This window comes from Oncorhynchus keta, chromosome 15, assembly GCF_023373465.1.
Source record: "Oncorhynchus keta strain PuntledgeMale-10-30-2019 chromosome 15, Oket_V2, whole genome shotgun sequence".
In the NCBI taxonomy this organism is placed as follows: Eukaryota; Metazoa; Chordata; class Actinopteri; order Salmoniformes; family Salmonidae; genus Oncorhynchus; species Oncorhynchus keta.
This window is the reverse complement of record NC_068435.1, coordinates 10,469,307-10,477,251: the sequence shown is the minus strand read 5'-3', so window position 1 is coordinate 10,477,251 and position 7,945 is coordinate 10,469,307.

Sequence of the window (7,945 nt, the reverse complement as noted above, 5' to 3'; positions counted from 1 at the left end):
GACCTTCTCACTGTGGCATGACTCAGCAAAAGGCTTGGTTTGTACTGTATCTAAGCATGAGGTGGCTTTCTCTTCTTGTCTCCTCTGCTTAATCTGCACTGGTCTGAGGAGACAGGATAGGTTCAAAACAAAATGTTGGAAGCTTACTGTGAATTTGCTTTGGGGCTTGTCCAGATTTGAGGGAGGATTCAATGTTCAGACTTTGAAAAGGTTTCATTTGACTGTAGATTGTGATTTCATACATGTTTTTTTACAACTATGTCATAAAGTTGATATGGATTCTATTCGCAGTTTAAAAATGCGACATAAGTTGGTGTTAATGTTACAAGGAATGCTACTGAATGCATCATAGGCCATCTAATAACATGACAAGATGTAGCCTAAAGGGTTTGTCAGTTCATCGGTTTACAGAGTAGACGTAGACGTCAAAACACACGTGTGGTCCTGACAGCAATTCCTAATTAGGCTGAAAAAGGCCATATATATATATATATATATATAGGAGTATTCCTGTACACAGTCCTCTTTACTCCACAGTCATCAGAGTAAATTATGTGCTTGTGGGAGTTCCATTATTAAAGCCTGTGATATTTTTAATGAAAGAAAGCAAGCAGAGGAAACATTCAACCACGGTTGAATTTCAACTGGAGGCTCGTGCTTTAACCAAAGCCACATGGCAGAAGGAGGATGAGGGAAACGGAGAGGTTGTAAAGTATACATAAAAGACGACAGACTTAGGTTTTCATCTCTCCTTTTTACGATTCCTTAGATTTGTGTTTTAGAAAGTCTGTCGCTGCGCACTTAATGTCAGAGAGGAGATCAAAGCCGTCATTCGTCCCTCGGAGCTGCCATTCACCCCTTCAGTGTATTTGATAGTACTTAATTTTGTGGGGGAAAAGGTCTGTAGTCTGAAACACATACCGTCCCCTGTCGAAGTCTCAAATACATTTTAGCGTGGAATTTATTCTTCTGTTTTTATTTCAATTTTTTCATTAGCTTGTATTCCGAAGTTAAAATAGCAAAGAGGCAAATAATAATAATAATGATGTAATAATAATAATGATGTAATAATAATAATGATATTGTAAATCAAACATTAACTTGTGATTTCATGATTTACAGTAACTAACAGTACCTTTTGATTAATTTACTTTAATTCACAATTAATTAAATACTAGACAGCCATACATAACTTTGAGTTTGTAAGGTCGAAAAACTAAAAACAAACTCACAGAGGGTAACAAAATCGGAGGCATGGGCGGATTGGCCATCTGGCAATTCTGGCAAATGCTGGATGGGCCGGATAATCTTTTTTTGGGGGGGTGGGCTGGTTGAAAACGGAAAGGTGGTGCCGAAAAAGTTAGAGAGAGACAAAAAAAAGGCTCTCGAGGCCAACGCTTTTAAACGTGTGAAATTAACAGCCGTATTTTCTAAACGTTCTGGTTCTGCTGGTCCGAGTGCTGTGACTGTCTGTGCTGAGAAATTATGTTAGGCTTAGCACTGACAAACCAGCTGCTGCTACAAAAGACAGTGCAGTCGAGGAGGGAGAACTGAGAAAGACACACACACACTAACCAGGTTTCCATCCAAACTTTTTATGCAGGTAGTACATGTCAGAATTATTTTTAAATGACAACCAGAACATTTGTCGATAAACTTTACACATGTCGACAAAACAAAATATGCTAAACAAAGTGGGATATTTTTGTGTCGGTAAAATGTATTATGTGAGAAATGTTGGTAAAATGCTTTTATGCGCAAATATTGATATAATAACTAAACATCATATCGAAGTAAACTTGGAGTCACGTGATGTTGTGTGGTTCTCCCTCTACTACTCGATGGGAAAGCATGCAGTTTATTAAGCTACAGATGAAATATGTTATGAAGAACTTTACAGGGTGGTGAAAGTTGACGATGATGAGCATGATGCTCCTTTCCAATAAATATCGAGGGTCTTATTCTGGTGACATGATCATCGATGCTTGGCTGCCATTTAACAAATAAAAAATATATTTGGTCCATAATGATTTTGTCATGTAGGCTATACCCACACTGTATCTTCAAGCTGTTGGCTACAGCACACGTACCAAAACCAGAGTGGACACACTCACTACAACACATTTTTTTGTAAGAAACCCATCAGTAGGGTTGAAAATGCAATGAAAGAAGAAAGAAGAAGACTGGCCGTTCCTTCATGTAGCCAATGACTGTATTATACAGCCAAAACATTAAGGAACTGTCTCTCTCTCCTTCTCTATTGTGTTAAATGGAGCCTAACTTAGCTAACTGGGCAGGGTAACACTTCATTTTAAAGGACCGTTTATAAACCATTTGTAAGGCATTTATAAATTGTGTGTTCACCATTTATTAATTTTTACTCCCCTGTTAATAAACCATTTACTAATCATTAGTAAAGTATTTTTGTATTCCCTAATCTAAAAGTGAGTGCTATTTATACTTTACAAATTAATGCGTGACCAGTGTAATTTGTCACAAAAAGATGGCCATGCCATTGGTAGAAATTCCATCTGTTCCTGGTAAAAGAATAAGCACACAACACAGGATGTTTAAAGAAATACAGTTGACGTCGAAAGTTTACATACTTAGGTTGGAGTCATTAAAACTCGTTTTTCAAACACTCCACAAATGTATTGTTCACAAACTACAGTTTTGGCAAGTCGGTTAGAACATCTATTTTGTGCATGACACAAGTCATTTTTCCAACAATTATTTAAAGACAGATTATTTCACTGTATCACAATTCCAGTGCGTCAGACGTTTACATACACTAAGTTGGCTGTGCCTGTAAACCGCTTGGAATATTCCAGAAAATGATGTCATGGCTTTAGAAGCTTTGATAGGCTAATTTACATAATTTGAGTCAATTGGAGGTGTACCTGTGGATGTATATCAAGGCCTACCTTCAAACTCAGTGCCTCTTTGTTTGACATCATGAGAAAATCAAAAGAAATCAGCCAGTCTGGTTCATCCTTGGGAGCAATTTCCAAACACCTGAAGGTACCACGTTCATCTATACAAACAATAGTACGCAAGTATAAACACAGTATATGTCTCCTAGAGATGAACGTACTTTGGTGCGAAAAGTGTGAATCAATCCCAGAACAACAGCAAAGGACCTTGTGAAGATGCTGGAGGAAACAGGTACAAAAGTATATTTATCCACAGTAAAACGAGTCCAATATCGTCATAACCTGAAAGGCCGCTCTGCAAGGAAGAAGCCACTGCTCCAAAACCGCCATAAAAAAGCCAGACTACGGGTTGCAGCTGCACATGGGGACAAAGATCATACTTTTTGGAGAAATGTCCTCTGGTCTGATGAAACAAAAATTTAACTGTTTGGCCATAATGACCATCGTTCTGTTTGGAGGAAAAAGGGGGAATCTTGCAAGCCGAACAATTTGTGAAATTTTACGCTAGGATGTTGCTGGGCCCAGCACAGGCAGTGTTGCCCACTGGTCTTCTGGTCCCAGTGCAGTGAGAAAGGATGCTAGGCTTAGCAAAGACAGCTCAGAGGTGAGTGCAGTGGAGGTATGAAGAAAACAAAGAGACACAGATATACTGCCAGTTCCTTAATATGTTGTCTCTATACAGATGTACTGCCAGTTCCTTAATATATTCAAATCAAATTAAACTTTATTTGTCTACATCAATTGCAGACTTTAGCGTGAAATGCTTACTTTACAAGCATCTAACCAACAGTGCAGTTCAAGAAGAAGAAAAATGAGGCTAAAATAAAACGTAATAATAAAAAGTAACACAATAAGAATAACAAGAACGAGGCTATATACAGGGTGCACCGGTACCGAGTCAGTGTGCAGGGGTACAGGCTAGTTGAGGTAATCTGTACATGTAGGTGGGGGCGAAGTGACTATGCATAGGTAACAAACAAACAGCAAGTAGCAGCAGTGTACAAAAGGGAGGGGGGTCAGTCAATGTAAATTGTCAGGTAGCAATTTTATGAATTGTTCAGCAGTCTTAGAAGCTGTTGAGGAGCCTTTTGGTCCTATACTCGGCGCTCCGGTACCGCTTGCCGTGCGGTAGCAGAGAAAACAGTCTATAACTTGGGTAACTGGAGTCTCTGACAATTTTATGGGCTTTTCTCTGTCACCGCCTATTATATAGGTCCTGGATGGCAGGAAGCTTGGCTCCAGTGATGAACTGGGCCACTCGCACTACCCTCTGTAGCGCCTTACGGTCAGTTGCCATACCAGGAGGTGATGCAACTGGTCAGGAGGCTCTCGATGGTGCAGCTGTAGAACCTTTTGAGGATCTGGAGACCCATGCCAAATCTTTTCAGTCTCCTGAGGTGGAAAAAAGTTTCACGACTGGTTTGTTTGGACCATGATAGTGATGGTGATTCAAGGAACTTGATGTTAATAGGGTGATGTTAATAGGGGCCTGTTCGGTCTGCCTTTTCCTGTAGTCCACGATCAGCTCCTTAGTCTTGCTCACACTGAGGGAGAGGTTGTTGTCTTGGCACCACACTGCCAGTTCTCTGACCTCCTCACTCTAGGCCGTCTCATTGTTGTCAGTGATCAGGCCTACCACTGTTGTGTCGTCAGCAAACTTAATGATGGTGTTGGAGTCGTGTTTGGCCACTCAATCGTGGGTGAACAGGGAATACAGGAGGGGACTAAGTACACACCCCTGAGGGGCCCCAGTGTTGAGGATCAGCGTGGCAGACGTGTTGTTTCCTACTCTTACCACCTAGGGGCGGCCCGTGAGGAAGTCTAGGATCCAGTTGAAGAGGGAGGTGTTTAGTCCCAGAGTCCTTAGCTTAGTGATGAGCTTCATGGGCACTATGGTGTTGAAAGCTGAGCTGTAGTCAATGAACAGCATTCTCACGTAGGTGTTCCTTTTTTCTAGGTGAGAAAGTGCAGTGTGGAGTGCGATTGAGATTGTGTCATCTATGGATCTGTTGGGGCGGTATGCAAATTGGAGTGGGTCTAGGAGGATGCTGTTGATGTGAGCCATGACCAGCCTTTCAAAGCACTTCATGGCTACCAATGTGAGTGCCACGGGGCGGTAATCATTTAGGCAGGTTACCTTCGCTTCCTTGGGCACAGGGACAATGGTGGTCTGCTTGAAACATGTAGGTATTATAGACTCGGTCAGGGAGAGGTTGAAAATGTCAGTGAAGTCACTTGACAATTGGTCAGCGCATGCTTTGAGTATACATCCTGGTAATCCATCTGGCCCAGCGGCTTTGTGAATGTTGAATGTTAAAGGTTTTGTTCACATTGGCTACCGAGAGCGTCATCACACAGTCATCCAGAACAGCTGGTGCGCTCGTGCATGCTTCAGTGTTGCTTTCCTCGAAGCGAGCATAAAAGGCATTTAGCTCATCTCACGTCACAGGGCAGCTCGCGCCTGGGTTTCCCTTTGTAGTCTGTAATAGTTTTCAAGCCCTGCCACATCCGACGAGCATCAGAGCAGGTGTAGTAGGATTCAATCTTATTGACGCTTTGCTTGTTTGATGGTTCGTCTGAGGGCATAGAGAGATTTCTTATAAGCGTCCAGGTTAGTCTCCTGCTCTTTGAAAGCGGCAGCTCTAGCCTAGCTCGATGTGGATGTTGCCTGTAATCCATGACTTCTGGTTGGGATATGTACGTACAGTCATTGTGGGGACAACGTCATCGATGAACTTATTGATGAAGACGATGACTGAGATGGTGTATTCCTCAATGCCATTGGATGAATCCCATCTGACCACTTCCGTATTGAGTGAGTCACTGGTATTTCCTGCATTAGTTTTGGCTTGTAAGAAGGAATCAGGAGGATAGAATTATGGTCAGATTTGCCAAATGGAGGACGGGGGAGAGATTTGAGATCCTTGAGAGCTGTTTCCAAACGCCTGAAGGTAACACGTTCATCTGTACAAACAATATTAAGCAAGTATAAACACCATGGGACCACGCAGCCGTCATACCGCTCAAGAAGGAGACGCGTTCTATAGTCAAACAGGTCACATGACGTTACACAGGTTGCACATATGACAGTGTATTACACTTTACAATGAAGACCTGTGAAGTTATTTGGAATTTTATGAATTATTTTACGAATTATCTTTGAACGACAGGGTCCTGCTGAGTTTATATACCCTACCGTTCAAAAGTTTGGGGTCACTTAGAAATATAAATTGAACATAAAATTGATCCGAAATACAGTGTAGACATCGTTAATGTTGTAAAAGACTATTGTAGCTGGAAACGACTGATTTTTTAATGGAATATCTACATAGGTGTACAGAGGCCCTTTATCAGCAACCGTCACTCCTGTGTTCCAATGGCACGTTGTGTTAGCTAATCCAAGTTTATAATTTTAAAAGGATAATTGATCATTAGAAAACCATTTTGCAATCATGTTAGCAGAGCTGAAAACTTTTGTTCTGATTAAAGAAGCAGTAAAACTGATCTTTTTTAGACTGGTTGAGTATCTGGAGCATCAGCATTTGTAGGTTCGATTACCGGCTGAAAATGTCCAGAAACAAAGAACTTTCTTCTGAAACTCATCAGTCTATTCTTGTTCTGAGAAATGAAGGCTATTCCATGCGAGAAATTGCCAAGAAACTGAAAATCTCGTTCAACACTGTGTACTACTCCCTTCACAGAACAGCACAAACCGGCCCTAACCAAAATAGAAAGAGGAGTGACCGGCCCCGGTGCACAACTGAGCAAGATTACAAGTACATTAGAGTGTCTAGTTTGAGAAATAGACACCTCACAAGTCCTCAACTGGCAACTTCATTATATTGTACCTGCAAAACACCAGCCTCAACGTCAACAGTGAAGAGACGACTCTGGATTCTGGCCTTCAGAGTTCCTCTGTCCAGTGTCTGTGTTCTTTTGCCCATCTTAATATTTTCTTTGTATTGGCCAGTCTGAGATATGGCTTTTTCTTTGCAACTCTGCAAGGGTCAAAACCATGAGGACTAGCAAAAAACAGAGAAAAGGAAAAAGCAGGCGCATGTAGTAACACGCTGGTTGACTTGATAAAACAAGACAAACTGGCACAGACAGACAGAAAACACAGGTATATATACCCAGGGGATAATGGCAAAATATGGGTGATACCTGGAGGGGGTGGAGACAAGGACAGGTGAAACAGACCAGGGTGTGACAGTACCCCCCTATATATGGAAAAAGACCATAAATGTCTGCATTTTTGTGAGTGTTATTATATGATACAATATGATACAATATCAATACCTGGTTGACCTGGGTGCCGGCGGTGGAAGTCGGCGATGAGGGCTGTGTCCAGGTAGTCTCTAGCGGGGACCCATCACCTCTCCTCTGGGCCATAACCCTCCCAGTCAACCAAGTACTGGAAACCCCTGCCCCGCGGTCAAACATTCAGCAGCCGTCTCACCGTGTATGCCGGATGGCCTTCGATGACACTGGGCAGAGGGTGAATATAGAGGATGAAAAACAAGATGAACAGCACTGGAACTAAGGACTCTAGAGATGGGGAAAGGGCCAATGAAACTGGGGGAAAGCTTTGCAGGACTCCACCTGAAGGAGCAGGTCCCGTGCGGTCCTTCTGTAGCACAGTTGGTAGAGCATGGCGCTTGTAACGCCAGGGTAGTGGGTTCGATTCCCGGGACCACCCATACGTAGAATGTATGCACACATGACTGTAAGTCGCTTTGGATAAAAGCGTCTGCTAAATGGCATATATTATTATTATTATTATTATTATTATTATTATATTATTTGCATGCATTTCTGTGTGTGGAGTAAAGGTGGTCTAGGATTTGTTTTTCCCTGGTTACACATGTGACATGCTGGTAAAAAGTTGGTAAAACTGATTTAAGTTTGCCTGCATTAAAGTCACCGGCCACTAGGAGCGCCGCTTCTGGGTGAGAATTTTCTTCTTTGCTTATGGCCTTATAGAGTTGGTTGAGAGCGGTCTTAGTGCCAGC